This window comes from Canis aureus, chromosome 13 (assembly GCF_053574225.1).
Source record: "Canis aureus isolate CA01 chromosome 13, VMU_Caureus_v.1.0, whole genome shotgun sequence".
NCBI classification, from domain to species: Eukaryota; Metazoa; Chordata; class Mammalia; order Carnivora; family Canidae; genus Canis; species Canis aureus.
Genome location: NC_135623.1, coordinates 35,325,092 through 35,351,161, shown reverse-complemented (window position 1 = coordinate 35,351,161; position 26,070 = coordinate 35,325,092). Strand labels below are relative to the sequence as shown.

Sequence of the window (26,070 nt, the reverse complement as noted above, 5' to 3'; positions counted from 1 at the left end):
TCTCTCTCAATCTGTGACTATCATTAAAAAAAATACTTATTGTCTTAATCACACTCAATTTTATTTTGTGTGTAATTTTCTTTTGACACATATTTTTTACACCATAGGTTAATGACCAACTTAAGCAACCATACTCCTAGTATTATTAGCATAAGTGTAGCAAATAACCCCTTAACATGGCACCATATTCAATCACTAAATAACCAAGAGTGGAGCTTCTTAAAAAGCTATTAAACTTCCTTGACAAGTACATTATCATGTAAATATTATTTTTTTTAAACTCCAGAGGACACAGACTTGCATAGCACGATTGAGCACATCTTCATACACCATAACATCAAAATTGAAGGCTGTCATTATTTTACAGAATGCCATGTTTTTGTTCTCTTTTCAGTTCCTCCTAATTATTTTGACTTTATTAGTTTCATTTTCCAAATGTTCTTTTACTCGTCTTAATTTTTCTAATGTATGATTTACATTTATTAAATTAATTTTAGGAAGCTCAATGTGAAATATTTCTCCAGTTTCTAAATAGTTCTTCTATTGACCGTGAACAGTATCTTTTTCCTTCTGTTGTCACATTTATTACCTATGCTGCTTTCACACATTCTATCACATTATGTATCTTTTTTCTCTTTGACTCCAATAGGTGAGGGTAAGTTTGGTCTTAAAGCATACTATTGTCCAGTGTCCCATATTAAATATAACTAGTTAGGGAAACCTCAAGGTCTTAGTCATGGGTACTTGTAACATAGGTTTATCCAAAGATGTAGCAGTGACAAAGGTATTTTGGTTCCATTTCATTAAAATATCCTTATGAACGTGTGTTTCTTCTATGATATGGGAGCTTTCTGTGGCTTGTAGACTCCTCTCTCCCTTTTGATATTGGGGAACTGCAAAAATGTGGCAACCCAAAGTCATGTTTCTTTTTTACATACCAATATTTTAATTTCATAGTTGCCCAAGGAATCATAACTAGTGGGATGTGGTTGAATTATTTATTCTAGTTCTGGTTGAATTATCTATTATCTCAAGTAACTATCGTGCTCCAAGATTCTAGCTTTTTAAGAATGTTCCATATATAAACCAATCTTAACAGCAACAATTGACAATCTACTCTTAGAGAAACAACTTTATATCATTTTTTTAGTATTTCATTATATTTAGTGTTTTCTCCAACTGCTTTATGCAGAATTTCTGCTCTATTTACTTCTGTCAAAATTTATTTGTGTTTTGTAATATATTGCTAATTTTATCCATCTGTGTACACAACAAAGACAAAACTGCCTTTGCGTGAATGTTTGTTTATTGAGATTGTTTGGTTTCAAAGTCTTTAAAATGTGATGTAATTTGGTTGATTTGGAATTCAGAAAAAAATGACTGCCATTTTGTCTCCAATTAAACCTCCCACCAGTCCAACAAGGAGCTCTAAAATTGGGCATAAATAAAGATGGATAAACTGAGCACAGTTTGGGGCTTTATATCTGACTAGAAAATGTATATTAAATAAAAGGTATTGGCTACTATTTTAAGTTTCTGTGTAACCATGAGAGGCTTTTTAATTTCCCATGTTCTAGAGGTAGATATCTGTGGAGAGATAGAAGCCTGATGTATATTACCAAGGATAATGATACATGTTATATGCCAAGCTTCCTATGCATCCTCTGTACACCTTACAAAGTATCTCTGTTCTTTTAGAGTCTGGACATTGCATCCATGGATCTATTGTTAATCTCCTAATAGGTGAGTATAAGTTGGGGGTATAGTCAATGATCAATATTTGGCCTACTTATATTTAAAGATACATTTAAAGATTGTCAAATCACTATGTTGTACATGTGCAACTAATGTAATATTAAATGCCAACCATACTTCATTAAAAACAAAGATATAATTTCCCAATTGTCATCACGTGGATGTTCTATGACAATGTTTATTCCCAAAGTATCATGATTACCTATGGCTGGATCTACATATTTAGCATTCCCTGTGGTAAGCTCACTTCCATTATTTTTTAGTGGCTTTTCTAGGTTGTCCCCAATTTTTTAATTTAATATTTTACTTCTCATTATTTTTTTTACTAGTCATCTATTTATTATTCCTGTTTTCTGTTCCATAAATGGAGCATAATTCTGTTCCATTTGGCAGTTTTTTAATATATTACTATAAAGGTTTTTACACTGGTATGACCATACTCCTGCCCACCATGTAGTGGCATTTATATGTATATTATCTTTTATATATCCAAATGCATGCATTACATATTAATTTTGAGATTCCCATCTCATCACTAGAGGAACAATCTGTCTGGGTTCATATTCACAATACCTGTATGTCATGTCATATATTCTATTCAAGAACATGTAGTTTGTACAATTTAAAGTTCAATATATGACCTTAGGCATGGGCCACCATAATTTGGTGCATCCTAACATGGTAACAGTACTATTTTGGAAAGGGAAGGTCAAGTCATAGTATATGGATGGTACCAAAGTATCTATGTATGTGTTTTGTTTTGGAAACAAAATTATAGTTTATTTTCATTCAATTTGGATATGAAAGGTCTGATACAGTTTGGTTCTGTGGAAACATTGTATAACAGCATACCATGTAGAGGAAGTACATACAGCAACTTGTGCCAGTTTACCCAGTCTTCATCTTCATAACTGCGTTAATTTTTGTCTGTGTATGAATTAATACCTGTCTTCTCTCTGGGTTAACAGACTGTTTTGTTTTGATCGTGTTTTCTGGTCTATAGTCATCTCTATAGTAACTGCTAAATAGAAAGGATCTTTCTGTTATACACTGCAATATGACTTTGCTTTCTGAAAATCCTGATTGGCATTGAAAGAGTTTTTGATGGGTTAGGTCATGTTTGTATGTCTCATAATTTAAGATCATCAAGATTAATGGGACATCCCCATGTGTTGCCAATTTAGCTTGGAGTATACAGGAGAATCATTATATATATTTTAAAAAATATTTTCAGAGTTAGAATTTAGTCATTCATCATTTGCATATAACACTCAGTGTTCATTACATCAAGTGCTCCTTAATGCCCATCACCCAATTATCCCTTCCTGTCACCCACCTCCCCTCCAGCAACCCTCAGTTTGTTTCCTAGAGTTCAGCATTTCTTATGGTTTGCCTCATTTTCAATTTTCATCTTATTTTCTTTTTCCTTCCCTTCTTCCATCATTATATTTTCAAAGAACATGTAAGAGTTAAAGAATTCTGCTAGAGATATAGCAATAGATGTCTCATATATAGTTATATTGCCATGATAAAACAGTTTTAGGCCATTCTGTGACATAAAGTTTAACCTTTTTGCCATTAATGCCATTATATTTTGACGGGACTCTTAAGTAAAGATGTTGTTTATATGGAAGTGGAGATAGTTTATTTCAGGTAGCTTTTTTGGTGGAATCAGTAATGTCTTATTAAATATATGGATTGGTATTGTAGTATTGTCCCCATCATTTTCATAATAAAGACTATCATTATCATCATTATCATGTTTCCCCACCTTATCTCATGCAAATATCCATTGCCATGTAGCTAAGTGATATAATCCTTTGGATGATGTCTCTAAATACCAATCATATGTCCTGTGAGTGTTGGGTTATGGTTCTGTGTATGTCGTTAGCATTGTCATTTTATGCCCTGCCAACTGATAAATTGATTCAAAGAGCATCCTGCAAGGGTGAAAGGGTGCTGCATTTTTACAAATGCATCTTTAGGATTTGTGTATACAGAGCACATATAGTCTCCTTTATATATATTTAATATCTCTGCTCATATTCCACCAGTGTGGCAGATGAATATTTCTTACTGCATGCTTAATTCTTTTATAGCATAGGATATTGAATTGATGGTTATATTTTTCTGCATAGTAGTTTAAATGTATTTTTTATTAAGTAAATTCTAACCTCGAATGTGGGGCTTGAACTCATGACCCCACGATCAAGAGTTGCATGATCTAGTGTCTGAGCCAGCCAGATGCCCTAAACATATTTTCTTTTTTTTTAAGTTTTTATTTATTTATTTATTCATGAAAGACACAGAGAGAGAGAGAGAGAGAGAGAGAGAGAGACAGGCAGAGGGAGAAGCAGGCTTCCATGCAGAGAGCCCGATGAGGGTCTTGATCCTAGGTTTCCAGAATCATGCCCTGGGCTGAAGGCAGTGCTAAACCGCTGAGCCACGCAGGCTGCCCTAAACATATTTTCTAAGATATCCTTATTAGTGTATGTGTATGTGGCAATTTTTGTAATTTCTTGTAGCTATGCTTGGGCTATTGCTAAAGCCAAATATTTGCCTTGATATTGCATAAGACTGATTTACTGGGTAAAAATCAGTGGTAATTCTGAGAGGGCTAACTTGAGATATTTCACTTTTGGATGAAGTAGGAGATATAGCTGTGCTAGAACTGGGTGCTGAGGCTGCAGAGGGTGAAGCATAGACTTTTCTCCATTAAACAGAAGATAATAAGCAATTTAAGAAACACATAGTGTTTGGGGATACTGAATGGATAGGTAAGTAGTCTCCAAGTTCTAGATGAGCAAGAGCAGCAAGTTGGCCTAGTAAATAAGTAGCCATAAGATTTGGAAATGGTCTTGGCTGTGGGTATACAAGTACCCATTTTGCATATTCAGCATCTACTGCAATAAAATGCTAGCACACAAAGTGAATCAGGAATTAAATTGGGGTTATTTTCACAAAATATTTGTCATATGTCTAATGTTGCACTCAATTCAGTAAGCCAAGGTAGAGATAAAAAATAAAGTATCTAGGTGAGTTGGTGTGTTTGCTAGGTTATAATACCAAGAGACATTTATTAGATCAGGTCAATCTTCATCCTCTGAGTTGTCTGATATAAGAGCGTCATTGCTCAGGATCCGTGCTGATTTGGGGGAGATTGAAATGGAAGTTTCCACTGCTTTATCAGCTTCCTACAATACAAGGTTTCTCCCTTCATCAAAGGTATCTCAGTTAACAGATGATGCTGATGGCAAAGGTTAGGGTGGAAAGGTTGAGTTGGTGATTGTCACAAGAATGACAATCTGTGGGAGAAGGGAAGATAATCACAATGGTAAAGCTGTGCCTTGACCAGAGGGTGAACTCCAGTTTGGAGCAGTTGAACAACTGCTATTGTTGGTGCTATTCATGGAGTATCCATAGGTGCAATGAGTATGGTACCTAGTAGTGGGCAATAGGCAAAATAGTGTGTCTATCCTATACTGACCCACCTAGTAATGTTTATAGTGTTCAAGATGCATAGCGGGTTCATACCTGCAAAATCAAGATAGTGTCCTATAAATTTCTAATTATTTCTCATTGATATTCTTGTCACTCAAGGGAATCAATAGTTATAATGGCTATTACTTCCAGTATTGCACTGAATGTAATTGTCCTTTATCATGCCAGGCTAAATATTAGGCATTTGGTAATGATGCTGTACAAAAATGTGTCTGATACTTGATGGCTTGCCATCATATATGGAGTAAATATCAGTGTTTTTGTGTCTGCATTCAATGCTGATACAATAAAAGGTGATGTTTTTCATACTTGAAATTTTTATAAAGACATCATGTTATTTTCTTTAATTTGCTGTAGTGTGTTTTGTCGCTGGTTCACCCAACAGGTTTTATTTGTGGTAGATGCTATAATTTCACTGACATTATATGTATCATTATGTTTTTATTTTTTTATTTTTTATTATTGATATGGTTGGATTTATTTATTTATTTATTTTTTAATAATAAATTTATTTTTTATTGGTGTTCAATTTACCAACATACAGAATAACACCCAGTGCTCATCCCGTCAAGTGCCATTATGTTTTTAATTAACACTTTCCCCTTAAACTTAGTGTGAGGTGCTGTTAGTGGTTATTTTTAGTTTTGTGGATTATTGCATATAGATTCTATAGTTGCTTTACCATTAGTTATATATATATATATATATATATATATATATATATATGGGTTAATGACTGTGCTGCTTACCATATTACTTTAGTCTAGGGCTTTCATGTCTAGATTGTTTATAAGCTATCTAAGATTTTGTTTAAGGAAGCCATTATACCTTTCAATTGATCCAAAGGCAACTGTATTGTAAGGTGAGTGGAAGCTTCTCATTATGCTCTGGTCTTTTGCCCAATCTTGATGCCAATAAGTCCACAGTGACTATGGACTTAAGCACTGCAGGACCCCAAATTTTACCCAGGTACCAATCTTGTATTATTTTTCCTATGAAGCAGGTTCCCTAGTCTGATTCTGTATGGATAGGATAGCAAGCAATTAATATTTCCAATGTTCTAATGGTGAATTTTTGATCATTATTTCTGTAGGAATAGAATACAATAATGCATGCATATGATTTACTCTCTGACATAAACAAGGGTCTTATGTAATCAATTTGTATAATTTGGAAGGATTTATCAGGCTTAACTTTGCTGTTTTGATTAAATATTCCCAGGCTTTAAATTTTCTACAATACTTGCATTTTTAAAGTGATGCTATGAATATTTAATTGGTATATATATATATGTTTTTGTTTTTAACCATAGTGCCATGTATGCCTGGGTGTCCCTTTTGGTTATATGTCTATATAATACTGTTGACCTTTGAACAACATGGGCTTGAATTGCATGGCTTCACTTATATGTGGATTTTTTTACATTACAGTACTGTAGATATGTTTTCTATATTCCTTATTATTTTCTTAAAAATTTTTTTCTCTAGCTTACATTATTGCCAGAATATAGTATATATCAGATATAACATACCAAATAGTGTTAATTGACTATTTATATTATAAATTAGGCATTGAGTCAATAGTAAGTTATGTTTTAATTATAACAGTAGGTTAAGTTTGGGGAGAATCTTAAGTTATAGATGGAATTTTGACTGTGCAAGGGATTGTTGCCCCCAACCCCTGCATTTTTCAGAGGTCAAATGTAATTCTATCAATTGACATATGTATCCTTTTATGTTTTATCATCCATTGTTCCTTTAGTTTATGCATATTTTTATTAGACTTTTTTTTAGAATCATTGTGGGTTTTGTGTCATAAAGTGTAGGAATTCTCACCTCATTAGTTTCTTTAGTGGTTTACCTACCTGATTATTGTACTTCCTTACCATAGAGTCATCTCTGGTGAGCTGAGACACATATGATAATTATGGAGATGTAAGTTTGCACTGTTTTCTGCCATATGTCCTTACTTTATGTGTTCTTAGTTCCTATTTTCCAGTCATTTTTTTCTCCGTATTTTTGACCAGATAGCTATCTCATTAGCTACTACCCAAGAGTTTGAGAAAAGATTCATTCTGGGTTCCCTTAACAGATTTTTCAATTGCAAGTTTTATGGCTTTTAGCTCAGCCCATTATACTGGTTCTCCCAAGCTTGATTCTGTCAAAGTTTGACCATCATTAGTCCTTAAGGGCACAGTTCCCACCATATTTGGGATGGTATTATGGAGACTGATCCATCTTTAAACCACGCATTTTTTTGTTTGTTTTTTTTTAGTTCTATAGACAAGGATGGTCCTCACTGCTCAACTTCTTAGGCTTGAACAGGCTTACCCTTTGGAAAATCTGGTGAACCCACTATTGGCATTGCTAAGACTTTTCTCAGTTAGTGTAGAGCATCTGTTGCTGGCTCTGTATTTTGTAGGGCCTCATAGAGTGCCCAAATGAGCCTTGATGCCAATCCACAGTGACTATGGACTTAAGCACTGCAGGACCCCAAATTTTACCCAGGTGGGTTTTTTTTTCTTTTTCTTTTTTAATTTTTATTTATTTATGATAGTCACACAGAGAGAGAGAGAGAGAGAGAGAGAGAGAGGCAGAGACACAGGCAGAGGGAGAAGCAGGCTCCATGCACCGGGAGCCCGACGTGGGACTCGATCCCGGGTCTCCAGGATCGCGCCCTGGGCCAAAGGCAGGCGCTAAACCGCTGCACCACCCAGGGATCCCTACCCAGGTGGTTTTTTAACTAGGAAGTTTCCATAGTTTGAAAATAGATACCAACCAGTTGGTACCTATTGATGTTGCAAACCTTTAAGTGTATAGGCGCTTTAGTTTGTGTATAGAGTCCTCACTGGCTCGGGCCAATGTGTTTTTAATAGTTCTGACAGCATTTTTAAATAACTAAAGGCTGCCTCTTCAGTCTTTGTCCAACTCCATTCCCTACTCTTCCTAGTTATTTCATAGATATGTCTTAATATTATCCCCATATGTGGTATGTACTTTTTCCAATACCCAAACATCCTATTACTTTCTGAGCTCCTTCTTTTGGGGTAAGAGTTAGTATGCTGTCTATACTGTTTATGACTCGGTTTCATATTTTTCTACTTTCAGGGGACCAAATTATACCTAGAAATTTCACTGCAGTTCGAAGTCTTTGAATCTTACCTGGATTGATTGTTCATTCTCTGAGTGTAAGGAATTCAGTTAACTCTATTTTTACCTTACCCTGGTCTTCCAAATTGTTACCATAAGTGAAGATATCATCATTATAAGAAATGATGGTTTGTATGTGTGCTGTTTTCCTGAAAGGTCTGATGATCTTATCTTAAAACGTTAAGGACATTAGTGGACCGTTAAAGTATCCCTGTGGTAACAGTAAAGTGATATTGTGTATCTTCCCATGTGAATGCAGTCATAGGCTAGCTTTTCTCATCAATTGGTAGCTATATCAAAGAATATGTCAAATCAATTTATTACCATAATAAGTTCTGGGTCCAGTCATGATATTCTTTATTATAATGCCTGTTAATAATTTTAGGAGAAGTTTATTTAATTTTAGGAAAATGTTTATTTAATTCCTATGATCTATTAGATATATGATTTATATGATCCATCTGGCTGTTTAACAGTCCATATTAGGTTATTATATGTTGAAGTATTAAGCATGATAATTTGTTTTTTTAGGAGTTCCTGAATTTTTTCCTCAATTTGATTATGTTTTTCCTTAAGATAAATTGAGGTGTATTTATTCTCTTAGATGGGTTGGGTATTTAATTGTAGTCCATTTTACTATAGTATTTTTTGATATGTTTATATCTTTATTATTCACATGGTGTCCTATTACATGCATTCCCAGGATGTTTTCTAAATTGGGTCCTATAAAGAACTTTGCCTTGGCTGATGGTCTGTCATCAATTGTTAGGAATCTATATATTCAGATTCCTGGGGTTAACTTTCCTACTAATACTACAATCTTTTCTTCTGATATTCCTCTTATTGGGATGTCCCTGAATCATCATTACTTGGGATCCTGTGTTCAATATCATAATAGTATATGAAGTCTTTTTATTAACAAAGGTCTTTTTTTTTTTTTCTAAATTGAAATGGTCACTATAATATAAGGGCAATTGTCTCTGACTTTGGCCAGGAGATGGAATCTACTGAGTTCCTATTGAAGGTCACTGGACTTTTTCTCTTTCTCTCCTCTTTTTGTCAATGACTCGTCTATTAATAGGACTAAGTTTCCTGAATGGGTTGTCATAAATGGGTTAGAGAGTCTATTTTCTGTAGGTGTATTTCCTCTAAAATATTGGTTCTTTCTGTTTCTCTGCCTCTGTAAGTAGTTTCTGAGTTTCTATTTGAGTTTCTGTTTTTATAATTTTTTAAGACTCTATTTCCTTATTAATGAGACACACACACACACACACACACACACACACACACACACAGAGGCAGAGACACAGGCAGAGGGAAAAACAGGCTCCATGCGAAAGCCTGATGCAGGACTCGATCCCAGGTCTCCAGGATCAGGCCCCGGGGCCAAAGGTGGTGCTAAACCGTTGAGCCACCCAGACTGCCCTGTTTTTATAATTTGAATTGAAGAGTGGTGGTCTGAATGATTTAGGTAGCCTAGGCCAGGTAGGCCTATGGGTTTGCTTCTAATAGGCTATTTACATTAGGTATAGTCCTGTTTTATCTATATACATTAGTGTTAAAACCATAGCTTTTATCTGGACTCAATTCTTTAGCTATTCTGATCAAGTCAAAGAGTTTTCCTGCATTTATTGCACTTGTAAATATCATGAATATGCTGTTGTGTCCTTCAGGGGCACAGATTTTAGGATGGACTTTTTAATTTGTTCTGTTGTTTCTGTATATAGCAATGAGGGTGTCTATCCCCTATCATAAATCATAGTCAAATGTCCTAATTTCATTATTATATTAGTAGTTTTCCCTGCTGTTTTCCATGGAGATGTTGTAAGGGATAATACATTACTTATAGGCCATCTTAATCTCTAGGTGCTGCTACCCTGCCAGAGATCTTTGTATATTAGTATAATTTTCTCCAAATACTCTAAGGTGTTGATTAAATTTAGCATGAGTGGCAATGCATCCAAGTTACACAATCTGCTCCTGTGAGGATCAAGTCCTCATTTGGCCTATAAATCTAATAGCCATTGGTTTTCTGTGTCCAAATCAGTTTGTTGGAATTCTATCCTGATTTTTGTCATCTCTTATCTAGTATAGGCTGTCTGTTCAGTAACTCTGACTGGTTCTACATTATCATTTGTTGTTTTGTCTATTCTCATGGGCCTAATTTCTAGTAGGCTAAAGTTATAATAGTCAAAGAGTTATAATAAGCATCATTGTCTTTGGGGTGCGGATTAGTGCTCTTAGGAATAAGAGTCTGTGTTTCTTCATACTCTGGAGATTACCTTTTGGGCTATAGCCTTTCCTTTCTATATGTCTGCATCTACGTTGCTGATTGCTCCTAATAAGAGTGCTGGAATTTCTTCCTTATTTGCTTTTTTTACTATAGCATATAACTCACTGGTCCAACATCTGGAGTTCCCTTACATTTTTGTCCAAAGCAAATTTTTGATATGTCTTTAGGGATCCTAAACCCTTTTGAATGATTTTAGTAGTGTTAATAAGTGAAGCATATTCTCTATTGTCCTTCTGCCTTTCACAACAGTGTTCAAAGCATGCTTTATGATACAGATGCTTAATAAAGTATTCCAAATCATTTTTAATATGGTAAAGTAATATTAAGATAACTATTGTGACCAACATCAGAGTCCAAACTATAATAGCTTTATCAATTTTGTTCATTTACTAGATGTGTATAGTTTCAGTAAAAAGCCATAAATAGTAAATAGCATATTAAGTTTAAAGTTTGTCAATCCAGTAACAGGCATTAGCAGATTTTGATCAATAATAAATTTAGCATAATTTACCAACCTGTATTTCAAATTTGGCATAGAGAATGGTATATCCTGAAGCAATGACCAATTTTAATTATTATAGGCTTGGGTTGGGCTGCCAACTATGCTAGTCATTTTGTTTGGGCCAAATTATGCTCAGAGACTTAAGATTTGTCTTTGCCAATAATTTATTTAGCATAGGTTTACTGTAGAAATTATTGTTTATACTAGTAATATTTCACAAGTCAGTAGTATATAGGATAATATTTCTTAATAAGCCAATGAAGAATAACATACTCCATACCTGTGATAGGTTAATTACACTATTGTTTCAGGAAAAGGAGAAATGAAAGAAATAAAGTTCAAATTTAGTTGAGGTGTATCTTTCTATCAGTTGATTCTTTTTTTTTTAATAATTTATTTTTTATTGGTGTTCAATTTTCCAACATACAGAATAACACCCAGTGCTCATCCCGTCAAGTGCCCCCCTCGATGCTCGTCACCCATTCACCCCCACCTCCCGCCCTCCTCCCCTTCCACCATCCCTAGTTCGTTTCCCAGAGTTAGGAGTCTCTCATGTTCTGTCTCCCTTTCTGATATTTCCTACCCATTTCTTCTCCCTTCCCTTCTATTCCCTTTCACTATTATTTATATTCCCCAAATGAATGAGAACATATAATGTTTGTCCTTCTCCGATTGACTCATTTCACTCAGCTTAATACCCTCCAGTTCCATCCACGTTGAAGCAAATGGTGGGTATTTGTCGTTTCTAATGGCTGAGTAATATTCCATTGTATACATAAACCACAGCTTCTTTATCCATTCATCTTTCGATGGACACCAAGGCTCCTTCCACAGTTTGGCTATTGTGGACATTGCTGCTAGAAACATCGGGGGCAGGTGTCCCGGCGTTTCATTGACTCTGTATCTTTGTGGTAAATCCCAGCAGTGCAATTGCTGGGTCGTAGGGCAGATCTATTTTTAACTGTTTGAGGAACCTCCACACAGTTTTCCAGAGTGGCTGCACCAGTTCACATTCCCACCAACAGTGTAAGAGGGTTCCCTTTTCTCCGCATCCTCTCCAACATTTGTGGTTTCCTGCCTTGTTAATGTTCCCCATTCTCACTGGTGTGAGGTGGTATCTCATTGTGGTTTTGATTTGTATTTCCCTGATGGCAAGTGATGCAGAGCATGTTCTCATGTGAGTGTTGGCCATGTCTATGTCTTCCTCTGTGAGATTTCTGTTCATGTCTTCTGCCCATTTCATGATTGGATTGTTTGTTTCTTTGGTGTTGAGTTTAATAAGTTCTTTATAGATCTTGGAAACTAGCCCTTTATCTGATATGTCATTTGCAGATATCTTCTAAAATCAATATTTCCAACTAAAATCTGGACATCAGCTGCTGTTATAGTCCCTTGATGCTGGGCACACAGCTAGTGGGCAGTGACACCAGTGTTACCAGGCAACGTGGGCTGCTATAAAAGTTATTACTCGAGAGATCATTGCATAGTTTGCATTACTGCCTATAGGGTGTAGCCTTGTCAAAGCAGCAATGGATGTCCCTTCTCTTCTTGAGACTGCTGCATGATTTAATGCCATTACTGACCACAGGTAGCCTGGCCATGACAAGAGCAAAGGTTTCAAGATCTTTGGAGAGCTATTTAGATCAGCAAGGAGTAGACTTGCCCAGACTAGACACCCTTGGTAAGCCCTCACAAAATCTTGGTATTTAAAGTTTAAATGTACATTATATAATAGCCTTCTTTCTGTTTTTTCTTGATAAGTCCCCAGCAGCACCCATCAACAGTTAAATTACTGAGTGCATATTAACAACAGATGTTGATAACAACATCCTGACACAGCTTCCTCAATGTAAACAAATTCACTCAGATTCAAAACAACTTCACTTAAATCATAAAAAATAGATTTGAAGTAATAGCAAACCATTACACAACTGTCAGGTTGCCAAAAAATTGAAAAAAATTTACCAAGTAGTGATGAGTATGCAATGATATGAGAAAACTCACACACATTGCTTGTGGAAAGAAACTTTCATAACAGTATGAATAATCATTTCAGGAATACCTAGTAAAACTGATAACAAAGATCCTTTATTATCCAACACTTTCACTTTTATGGTATTTTCTTTACTCATTTTCACATATACACAAAGATATATGCACAAGGATGTTCATAATAGTATTTCCTAAAATATAGAAACTTTAGATATAATCTCACTATCTGTATCCAGGAGAATGCACATAATTCAGCTTTTTCATATGACGGAATATTATTATCTGTATATAACACATGGGAATCATGTATCAAGACAGATAAGATTCCAAAAAAATGTAATATTGGGTAAAAAACAAGTGGAAAAATATATTATTATGTAAATTTAAATGTTTTTGTTATATATATGTATGTAATATAGACATGATGCTCAGAAAGAATATGTTCAAATAAAAAAATCTATCAAGAAAAAGGGATAAAACTTAGTCTCTAAGATATGTTCATTCATGCATTCATTTATTCACTTTACTATATAGGCAAGAGTATTTTAATGAATGCTTAACAATGTGTCAGGAACTATCCTAGGAGATGTGGATACATCTGTGAAAAAAAAAAAAAACAGGCATGTTATACCTTTTTTTGTATCATGTGTGTGTGTGTGTGTGTGTGTGTGTGTGTGTGTTTCTGGTGAAATATTTACCACATTTATATCTTACAGGTTGGTACCTGTACATTTCATCTTTCTGTTGAAAGAACTGTATTAAGGGATGTTATGAGTTTATTTTAAAATCATTTAATATTTTATTTTACTTTATTTCACCATGATAGGTGTACTCTTTAATCCCCATCATCTATTTTACCCAGCCCCCAACCCACCTCCCCTATGTTAACCATCAGTTTGTTCTCTATAGTTAAGAATCTGTTTCTGTGTATCTGTGAATCTGTGTATGTGTGTGTTTGGGTCTCTCTCTTTCTCTCTTTGCTCATTTGTTTCTTATATTCCACATATGAGATCATATGGTACTTGACTTTCTCTAACTGATTTATTTCCCTCAGATTTATACTCTCTAGCTCTATGTTATTTTTTATGGCTAAATTATATACATACCACATCTTATTTATCTATTCATCTATGGATGGACATGGGCTGCTTTCACAGTTTGGCTATTGTAAATAATGCTGCAATAAACATAGGGGTACATGTATCCCTTTGAATGTTTTGGTACTTTTTGAGTAAATACCCAGTAATGTGATTCTTGGATTGTAGGGTAGTTCTATTTTTAATTTTCTGAGGAAACTCCATACTGTTTTCCACACCGGCTGTACCAATTTCCATGCCTACCAACAGTGCTCGAGGATTCTTTTTTCTCCATATCCTTATCAACATTTGTTGTTTCTTCTGGTTTTGATTTTAGCCATTATGACAAGTGTGACATGATACCTTATTGTGGTTTTAATTTGTATTTCCCTGATGATAAGTGATTTTGAGATCTTTTCATGTGTCTATCAGCCATCTGAAAGTCTTTTTTTTTTTTTTTTTTTGAGAAATGTCTCTTCATGTCTTCTCATTTCTTAAATTGGATTATTTGTCTTTTGGGTATTGAGTTGTATCAGTTCTTATGTATTTTGAATACTAACCCGATATTGGGTATGTCATCTGCAAATTTCTTCTCCCAAAGTATAGTTTGCCTTTTAGTTTTGTTGATTTTTTCCTTTGCTGTGCAGAAGCTTTTTTCTTGATGAGGTCCCAATAGTTCATTTTTACTTTTGTTTTCCTTGCCTCAGGAGACGTATCTAGAAAAATGTTGCTATAGCTAATGTCAGAGAGATTACTGCCTGTGTTCTCTTTAAGGATTTTTATGGTTTGAGGTCTTACATTTAGGTCTTTAATCCCTTTTGAGTTTATTTTTTTGTGCGGTGAAAGAAAATGGTCTAGTTTCATTCATTTGCATGAGGTTATCCAGTTTTCCCAACATTATATGTTGAAAAGACTGTCTTTTTCCCATTGTATATTATTTCTTCTTTGTCAAAGACTGACCATATAATTGTGGGTTTATTTCTGGGTTTTCTGCTCTACTCTATTGACCTGTGTGTGTCTATTTTCATGCCAGTATCATATAGTTTTATTACTATAAACCATATAAACCATACTGTTTTATTATCACCACTTTGTAAATATAACTTGAAATTTGGAATTGTGATACTTTTATAACTTGAAATTTGGAATTGTGATACTTCCAGTTTTGTTTTTCTTTTTCAAGATTGCGTTGGCTCTCTGAGGTCTTTTATGTTTTCATATGAATTTTAAGGTTCTTTGTTCTAGTACTGTGAAAAGCTTTAGTATTTTTTAAAGATTTTATTTATTTATTTATTTATTTACTTATTTATTTATTCATAAGAGACACAGAGAGAGGCAGAGACACAGGCAGAGGGAGAAGCAGGCTCCATGCAGAGAGCCCGATGTGGGACTCAATCCTGGGAGTCCAGGATCACGACCTGAGCTGAAGGCAGACCTTGAACCGCTGAACCACCCAGGCATCCCAAGCTGTTAGTATTTTGATAGAGATGTAATTAAATCTGTACATTGCTTTGGGTATATAGATATTTTAATAATATTTGTTTTTCCAACCCACGAGCATGCAACTAACTCTCTGTGTCTGTTTCTGTGTTAGAAAAAACTCAGCTACTTCTCTTGCTCTTTTTTTTTTTTCTTAAGATTTTATTTATTTATGCATGAGAGACACAGGGAGAAACAGAGGCAGAGACACTGGCAAAGGGAGAAGCAGGCTCCATGCAAGAAGCCTGACGTGGGTCTCGATCCTGAGTCCCCAGGATCAGGCCCTGGGCTGAAGGTAGCGCCAAACCACTAAGCCACCCGGGCTGCCCACTTCTCTTGCTCTTAACAATGACAGCTTTATGAAGAAGAATTTGGCATAGAGTATGGTATATCCTGAAGCGCTAACCAATTTTAATTATTACTGATTTATGTTGAGCAGCATACTATGCCAATTATTTTGTTTGGGCCTATTTGCCTATTGTGGGCACTGTTTGGTCCCTAGCAGGAGTAGGGTGCATCTTATTATCAAGGTGTGCAGTGATCTACTAGTGAAATGAGACTTGCCCCTGCTGCCAACAGAACTGAAGTCCCACACAACCCAAAGTTTAGAAGATGTGGTGTTGGCAAGGGTTGGCACCAATCTTCTGGGGGGAAGAGCCTGCAGTGCTGGGACTGAGATGAGCATGACTGGGATGTGCTAAATTACTGAAGCACAGTGGTTGGGGTTTGGTACAGGCAAGTTAGGTAGCAGGTGTCAGCACTGAGCTGGTTCCCAGGTGTTTATGCTGGAGAGTGGGAAGAGAAAATAGTGCCAGCCAGCTCCTTTTAACTGGAGGAGTCTCCTGGTGACCCCTTCTCTCCAGGCCATGATCTAAGGTGAGTGTATTACTCTCCCTCCGGTCTGCTGGCTCTAGGCTGTATCTGCATGGGCTGTTTGTCACACTGTCTCTTTGGTGGAGACTCCATTTCCTACTGCTCTTTGGACTTTCCCAGAGAAAGACCGCCAATTTTTAAAATCCTAAGCTTTAAGTCTCGTGGGTTGTAAGAACTTAGGAAATATGGCCCCTCTCACTTTCAAAGATAAGTGTTATGGGGATGCATCCTGTCCATTCCTGGGCTCCCCGGTGTGAAAGTCTGCACTAGGCTGGGCTCTACACCATAGGCTCTCTCCCCTCTGTGAACAGCCATGGTCTGTTTTGCTCCCAGACTACACATTCACCATTCCTTCACTTCCTTCCATCTGGCCTCTTCTCCACCTTTAGCTTCAGAATTTATTCTGCTGGTCTTTGGGTCATTTTCTGGGTTATTTTTACACTGATGTGAGTATTATCTAGTTGCGTTTGTGGGACCAGGTAAACTTTGGATCCTCTTATCCTGCCATCTTCCCAGCTGGCTGAGATGACCTCATTTAAGCATCCATAGCTTTATGAGCTAAATGTTAATCTCACTTTACAAATTAGACACTAAGCCTTTTAGAAATTATGCAACTTGCCCAAAGTCAAACATCAATTAGCAGTGGAGCTGGATTTGAACTCAGCTATCTGGTGCCAAATATGGATGTGTGACTTTCATGTAATACTATGGGGAAGAAAAGAGCTGGCACAGTTCTTGCTCTCGACTCCTCAGGGATGTGATAGGCTTTTTGACCTTGACTAGACCACCTTGTCAACATAGCATTGACATTTACTAGCATAGAGATAATCAAGAAAGTCATTATCTAAGAATGTTTATTTATTTATTTTTTATTTATTTATTTTTATCTAAGAATGTTTTGTCAGAATTTATCTGGTCTGTATTGATTGCTTATTATGAATACATTTAGAGTTATAGATTTATGGAATACAGTTGGTTGAAGAACAAAAGTATGTCATGTAAGCTCTCAGGCTGAATGACTGATAAAGCATAAACCACTTAAAGCCCAAATCGGAACAGCTTTCTTGTCCAACTCATACTGCGCACCTCCTTAGATCTTGTATGCTACTTTGAGATGACAAATATGTCTCAAGGCAGGAAAAGGGACTTTTTTGAAGTCATATTTGACAGTTGAGATCCTTTCAAATAAAAGTCTATCAAAGCAAATGGTTACAATAAAAAAATGTTAATATGATAAATCTTATGTATATTTTGCCACAACTTCAAAAACCCAAATATTTAGTGACACAGCTAATAATTATGATTGTGTATGTGTTCATGTGTTCATGTGGCCTTTTGTTTCACTTATGTTTGTGCTACATGACTATTGCTGGTGGCCAGGCCGGCTTCCTGATAGACACACTCTTCTTTATTGATCTAGAAGTTAAAATGGCAGGAGTCTTCAGTCATTTACCCTTGACTGGAAGTAAGCTCATCCACTCCCCTATTCTGTTTCTTAACGGTATGCAGATGACTATCAGATCTTTAACTTGCAATAAGAAAGAATGAGAGCAATTTCACATTTCGCAATTTTTTTTTTTTTTTTTTTTTTTGGCTTTCTGAGTTTGTCTCTTGCTTATTTGAAAGAAGATTGGAATGGCTGAAGAGGTATATGCTTTCCAGACAGCAAAAGTGTTTTTTTGGTTTTTGTTTTCTCTCTGTCTCACAAAGCAAAAGACTCAAACACATTAATGGAGCTACAGATATTTAAGCTGAATCCAGAAGACTAATTACCAGGTTGGGGTTTTTGTAATTTTTCCTTGGACCTAATGTGTGCAGATAGATAGAAAAGGTCTTATTTTTTTCTTTCACGGATGTAGGAGTGATAGTAATATTTTAGATGGAACCTGGGAGTAGGTGTTGATAGTGAAATGTGGAAATAAGAACATAAGGATTCTTCAGTGCTAAAAATAAAGGAGAAGACAGGCCTAGACAACAGAGCTAGGCTTTAATTAATATAGTTTAATTAATAAGCTAAACTAATATAAATGGTATACATACAAGAACTATGTAACTATAACTTACCTACTCTCTATAGAGTTTATAATTGGTGATCCAGGTAAGAAAGTGTTGACATTCCACAGGAGAGGACACATTCAAATTTTAATAAGCAGAGGACTACTAATATGAATTAATATGTAGAGCAAAATTTAAAACATGTTTCAAATAATCTTAGATTTAGTATATTTTTATAATTTAAATAGAAAGGGAAAACTTGATCTTATGCTTTTAAAATCAGGGCATTTTTATTAAATTCCTGGCACGGAGTAACAGATTTCTATAGCTTCTGCATATAAAGGTTTAAGATAATGTTGTATGAAACATTTATATTTCCAATTGCTGGAAATGCTAGGTATTTTGGCCCTCTCAATCAACTACTTTAAAACCATGATATCAGGTCCAGTAAGGTTTGTATTACTACTTACACGTTCATTTCAGTGTAATTATTCCTCTGTGACTTGATTATATGTACCTATATTACCTGCCTTTGAACGGCTGATGATGGTTGTGGCCAGGATGTATTGTAGCATTGGCCTAATAGGGCTTCTCTTCACATGAAGCATTTCTATTGCTTTTATGTTGAGTATTGTTCCAACAATGAGGTTATTTTAAATCTGTACTCTGGAGTAACAATAGCTTCTGTGAACACATTCCTAAAGATATTATCTGGTAAAAGGAATATTGTAAAGCCAAAAATATCAGGGGTTATAAAGCTAGAAGATTAGTATGTAATTCAGTTACAAAGTCAATCAACCATAAGTCATAAATCCCTAAGAAAACAGGCTTAATTAGTTTGGGTGCATGCCTCGTGAAACATCTTGTCAGGGAACTTAATTAATTTTATTAAAAAAATAAAAATAAAGCTTAGATTAGAAGCAGTAAAAAATCCCAGTGGCATTTTGCCATTAATAGTCATTTTGTTGACGTGTGCAACCCAGAATATTATATTTAGGATTATATATTGCTAACCCATAGTTAATATTGCAGAATCTCTTTGTCCTTCTTGTGTGCAGCAATCTTACTTCATGCTATGCAGTTTTAATTCAGTGAGAGTAAAATTCTCCTTAGTAAATTATTCTTTCAAGTACAGTTGATAATTTAAGAGCATAAACCACCTTTTAACCAAGCTCTTTTGAAGGAACATATAATTTTGGAGGACATTCTCTCACTAAATTGACGCTAGGCTACAATTCTCCTCTGTCCATAGTACTTATTTTATGCTAATGTGTCAGTGTTCTTCATTATTTATTCCACAATAGATTTTAATCATGATAAAATAAAAATCATTTAAAGAGAAATAACATATGAACATAAATTTGAGTGTTTATGAAGAATGTCGTCATATACCATTTTCTTTTGAAAGGTTCCAGTTGCATGATCATGATTTTGACATTCCCTAAGTTATTTTAGCAATTTTTACCCAATAATTAAAACTTAGTTTAAACATCATTTTACTTCTAACAATTAAAATATGAGAGCAAAATATATTTTCCACATTTTACAAGTGCTAATGAAGCCAAGTATCTAAAGGTTCAAGGTAAACTAAACAGAATCTAGAAATAGAAGTTTTCATGAAGAGATTTCTGTTTTTGTGGGGAAAATATTATCTTTGTGTAAAGTTTTACCAATTTAAATTGCATTCCATACTTAAATTCCTGTTTCTCACCAAATCTTAGAAATGTAACCATCACAGGCCTAAAGAGTAAGCTGAGTGAGATCACTTAAGTTCAGAAAAAGATATTAACAGAGTTAATTATATAATTCAACATAGTTACACAGGCAGAAATACACTGATTTGGAAGTTAACTGTGGTCAAGAAGAATAATTGGCAGGACACGTGAACAAAAACTTAAATCAGCAAAAGATATATACATAAAATCATCTTTCTTTTTTAAAAGCATTGTTCAATAATTATGTTAAGCATATAAAATGATTCTCTTTGCTAATTATATACTCTTGAATATCAGAAATTTCAAATGTTTCAACTTAAGAATTAGATACAATGTATTTTATTAAGAAAAAAATCTTCTCCAGCAAATATTTATCTATTTACTAGAAGTTATGCTTTGACTGAAATTTTTAAAAATTAGTCTTTATAATTTTTCCTATTTGAAATGGGGGGAAATATATTCCAAACATGACAGATAATGTGACTCATTTAAAATATGTCAGATCATGTTCTGCTCTATTGAAGCCCTCCCTTAGTTTACTATTTTATTTGGATTTAAAGCTTAAGCCCTTAGAATGGTCCAGAATGGCCTCATAACGAGCCTCCATGTTTTTACCTTCTGACTTCATCGGCTATGACTTCTCCTTTACTACATTGCTCTACCACATTGACCTTCTTGCTGCTTCTTGAACATACCAGACACCGTCTTGCTTCCCTCAGGGATTTTCCACTGTTTTCACTGCCTACAATGTTTTTTATTCACATATAAGAATGGATTATATCCTTATTCCCTCCAGGACTCTGGCCACCATGAGGATAAGTATTTCTCTCAACATCTAATATTAAGTGACATACTTAATATTAGAGTTATTGAATTTATTATTTTCCTTGTCACTTAGATCTTTTTCCCCTCTATTCCACCCCTGTCCATCGTATATAATACACACTTACTTGTTTATTTGGTAATTGGCTGTCTTCACCCACTAAACTGTATGCTCTGTGAGGGCATGGACTTTGTTTCATCATTTCTTTTTTGTTGTTGTTGTTGTTGTTTTGTTTTGTTTTTTTTGTTTTGTTTTATCATTTCTATATCCTAAGATCCTGGAATGGGAAGTTGAAGAGGTGACTACATTGAAGAACAGAAAGTCTCTTCTCCAGGAGAAGTCTTGGATTTCAAATTCTTGAATTTGTGGCAAAGATCTAAGAATCTAGATTCAAGGTTTTTCTCTAAAATCTTTCCATTTTGAATTTATTTTTTAATACTTTATCTTGTTGAGCAAAGCGAGATACTCTCAGGGAAAAGATAAATGAATCTGAAGAAATTGATATCAGGAATGTGTTTTTACATTTTCAACTGACAATAACTTGAGCTGGACTGGTAAGAATCTGGGTTTGGAAAATGAACAATGGTGATACTTTATGGTAACTTAAAAGGAAAAAAAAAAGTGTTGAGAAGGAAGGACTGGCTCCAATGCTTGATCAAGATGATCTAAATACAGGATACAGGAATAATTAAGAAACTAGAAGAGAGAGTGGGCTGTCTTGTCTAGAGATATTCATTGTTTAAATAATATTTAAACACCTGCCACATGTCAGACACATCTTTAAGTGTCATGAAGTCTTCAATAGGCCAAAAATTCTTGCTCAAAGTTCTAGTTGAAGCTGAAAAATGAACTAGTCAGGAAATGAAGAAAATAATTTTGGTTGGTGATATGACAAAAATAAAAGAAGATATAAACTAGATTCTGAGGGGATAGTTTGGATAGATAGGGAAGGCCTCACTTCCCTAATCAGAATGCTAGAAGTAAACAACCATGAAAGGACCAGAAGGAATGCTTGCTAGGCAGAGCGAACAAGATCTGCACAGGCATTAAGACCAAAAGGACCTGGTGTGTAGAACAAAGCGTAGGCTAACAGGGCAAGAACACGGGGTGCTGAAGGAGTCAAACACACAAGTATGGGAGATGAGATTGGACGGGTCAGCAGCATGTGGCCACATAAGGCCTTGTCAGCCATAGGAAGCATGTTTGGTTTATGTCAGGTGCCATTTCAAGACTTTAAGCAGGTGAGTGGCCTGATTTGTCTTTAAAACAGTTTCTTATACCACTTAATGGAGATTGTAATGTTTTGCCAGATTTATTTACGTAATTGTTGAGTAATAAAATATTTCACTTATATTAATGCTTTTGAATTAATAGTTTTTGGAGTAGAAATATGTTCCTAAATACTGCATGCAATTTTAAATTAAGGTTTCATAATTTAATTAATACGATTTGTTTTTCATTATAACTTTGAATTACCTGTTTTGATCTCTCACAAATTTCTTCCTAAGCCAATCTATCCCTTCACTTTCCTTGAATCAATTATTTAATTATTTGAGGATTGGCTAAAGTGGAAAATAAAATAATCAAAATTGGAAAGTCTTATTTGTGTTTAGGCTAGCTTGTTATATGAAATTGAGAATTTGCTTAGTGTCACTACCAATCTCATGAGTACACTTTCAAACATAAAGCTGTCTTCTCCTGATCTATATAATTTATCTATTTCTTTCATCATTCTGTTGTAGCTGTTGTAACAAATGATCACAGATTTGGTGTCTTCAAACAAACTAATTCATGCACAATTTTGAAGGCCAGACAGCCACAAATCATTATCATTAGAGTGGAACCAAGATGTCAGTAGGGACACATTCTTTCCAAAGTATCTAGGGGAGAACCCAACCTTACTTCTTCCAAGTTCTGGTGGCTGCCAGTTTTCTTTTGATTTGGGCCACATCGCTCCAATCATCAAGGACAATGCAAATCTCTCTCTGCTCCTTCTTCATACCACTTTCTTTGTGTGAATTATATTTCCCTCTGTGTCTCATAAGGATATATGTGATTGCATTTAGGGCCCAACCAGAGAATCCAGGATAATCTTATCACAAAATCTTTAATCACATCTCTGAGTCTTTTTTTTTTTTTTTGCCATACAAGGTAACATCCACAGGTTTTAGGAATGGGGACATGTGTATCTTTTGGAAAGTCATTTTCTTCAGTTTACCAGACTATATAGTATGTCAGTATCTTTTTTTTTTTTGCCCCATCTACGTAGTTTGTTATTGTTCATTTAAAAATATTTCCTATGACTTTAATATCTTAAACAAGTGGGAGGAAACAAATTTTTGAGAGATGAGTGGATTTTTCAAGGAATGTAACTTCATTTATAGGAGAAAATTGGGGACTGTGAATGACAATTCATGTTCATAAATTTGACACTCTCCTAAGAAATGAATTATTTTCTTTTTAAAAAATATTATATTTATTTACTTGAGAGAAAGAGAGAGCACAAATGAGAGAGAATGAGTGAGGGTAGGAAGGACAGAGGCAGAGGGAGAAGCAGACTCCCCACTGAACAGGAAGCCTGACACAGGGCTCGATCCCAGGAACCTGGGATCATGGCCTGAGCCAAAGGCAAGATGCTCAACTGACTGAGCCACCCAGGTACCCCAGAAATGGATTCTTTTCATTGGAATTTGATGAAGTGTTCTGTGTTGTCCTCCCCACCCCCACCCCGGCATTTGTGCCCCTTGATGTTCCCAGATGTTATCAGTTCTTAGTATATCTCAACTTTGCTATTCTTTCCTGAAGGTTGTCTCCACTACTAATGCTAACTCCCCTTGGGGTGGGAGTTAAAACATACTCACTGCTGAGAAGCCCACTTATTTTCCCTGCTCTTCTCCCACTTCCAGTTTTCACTCCTCTTTGGAGTGAATCACTATTAGTTCTGCTCCCGTCCATCTGCAGTAGTTTGCTTCTATGAATATCCTGGGCTGCAATTTCAATTTATTCTTTTAAGTAGATACCATCTACTTTTTATTGTTCAGTAGGTCCAAAAGCTAACTTTGTTATAAATCAAGATTGCATTTATCTTTTAATATGTATTTTTTTCCTGATTTGCAATTGGAAAGGTAGTATGTTCAGCCCACCGTCTTTCTCAAAAATGCATTGTAATCTTACCAAGTACTAAGCATATTATCACATTATAGGACTTCATTTCTAATGGGATTGTACCACTCATGACTTCACACGGTCATTAACATGATAGAAAGCGAATAAAACTAAAATAGTTGGTGGTATTAGAGAAGAGTTCACACTGGAGAAAATATTTGGGATGGATCTTGTAAAATGATGAGGCAGAGAATCTGAGAAAAGGTTTTACAGGAATAGCTAAGAGCATGTGTCAAGACAAAAATGCGTGAAATGGCTGTATATTCTGTAAAAGGTGAGGTGTTTAATGTCTTTGGAACACAGAACGAGGTAAAGTGGCAGAAGTTGTAGCTCAGGAAATGAAATATGGTGATTTTTTTAATATAACTTTTTCTATATTCAATAAACAAATATTTATCAAATGCATACTACAATCCAGATAGTTCTTTCACACTCCCTACTGCCCTCGTAAGTTTATGTTGATCTGTCAAGACATTTGAAATTTATCATAAAGAAAGAAGAGTACTAAAATATATTTTTAATTACAGAGATAAAATTCAGAGTTGGGTTTTAGCAAGCTGGATTTACTGGCAGTCTGAAAAATGGTTTAAAATAAAGAGAAGCCAGTGGCATAAGTAGAAGAGGCAGATACAATCTGACCAGAGATGATAGGGCTAAAACTCTGTCAGTGGAGATATAAAGTAAAGATTATTCCCTTGAGGTGTTGAAAAAGAATTTCATTTCAGTTATCTGCTAAAACTTCTTTGTATGTAGGGGTAAGTGTGGCTTAAGGATTGGGCAAATGTAAGTTTGGTTATGTGGATGCAATGAAACTCCATTTACTTGGAACATCTAAGAAATGGGTGATGGGTATTGAGAAGGATACTTGTTGTGATGAACAGTGAATATTGTTTGTTTGCAAGTGATGAATCACTAAATCCTACGCCTGAAACTAACATTACACTGTAAATTAACTAACTGGGATTTAAATAAAAACTTGAAAAAAAAAGAGGCAATGAGAAAAAATATGTTTTTTTTAGATGAATTCTGGATAAGGATGGTAGGCAAAATTTTAAGATGGTTCCTAAGATTTTCCACCCACTTTTGTACATGCCCTTCATAAACCATAGCACAGTGAAAATGATGGATTTTATTCCTGTTATTAGGTTATAAATGATGGCATAGTTGACCTACAGGGAGATTATCCAGGTGGTTCTGACCTAATATGATTAACTCTTGAAAAGCAGTAAACTTTCTCAGTGTTCTGTTGTTACCTTGAAGATGAAGATGGCCATGCGACAAGGTTCTAATTGGCTTATAGAAGCTGAAAGTGTTGCAACCATCAAGGTAAGGGGAATTTCAGTCACACATAGCTGCAAGGAACTGAAATTTTGCAACAGGAGTAAGCTTCAAAATGGATTTTTCCAGACTGTTCAGAGAACTCAGTCCATCTTATATCTTGATATCAGCTTTGTGATACTTTTAGCAGAGAACTTCATTGTACTGTGCTAGACTCTTGACCTACAGAAAATGAATAAATAAATAGGTGTGGTTTCATGCTAAAAAGTTTGTGGCAATCTGACACACAAAAATAGAAAACTAATATAAAACTAATGCAGTACATATACAAATCAGTTAAAAACAATAAAATATATAAGTCAATAGATGTATTAGAAAATCCTATGCTGTTACATAATAATAATTTGGAATTTTAATTAAATTGAATGATTTCCTTGAAAAATCTATAAAGCAATATCATATATAAACTATAGA

At 35.0% G+C, this 26,070-nt stretch overlaps 1 pseudogene across 1 annotated transcript in view; it reads left to right on the top strand.

The window, feature by feature from the left end:
• The window catches only part of LOC144281620 (large ribosomal subunit protein eL6 pseudogene), a 421,773-nt pseudogene that overhangs the window by 158,771 nt on the left and 236,932 nt on the right, over window positions 1-26,070 (top strand). The window contains exon 2 of the transcript XR_013350051.1: window positions 1,699-1,743. The product of XR_013350051.1 is annotated as a large ribosomal subunit protein eL6 pseudogene (transcript). The remainder of the gene's footprint in view (window positions 1-1,698; window positions 1,744-26,070) is intronic.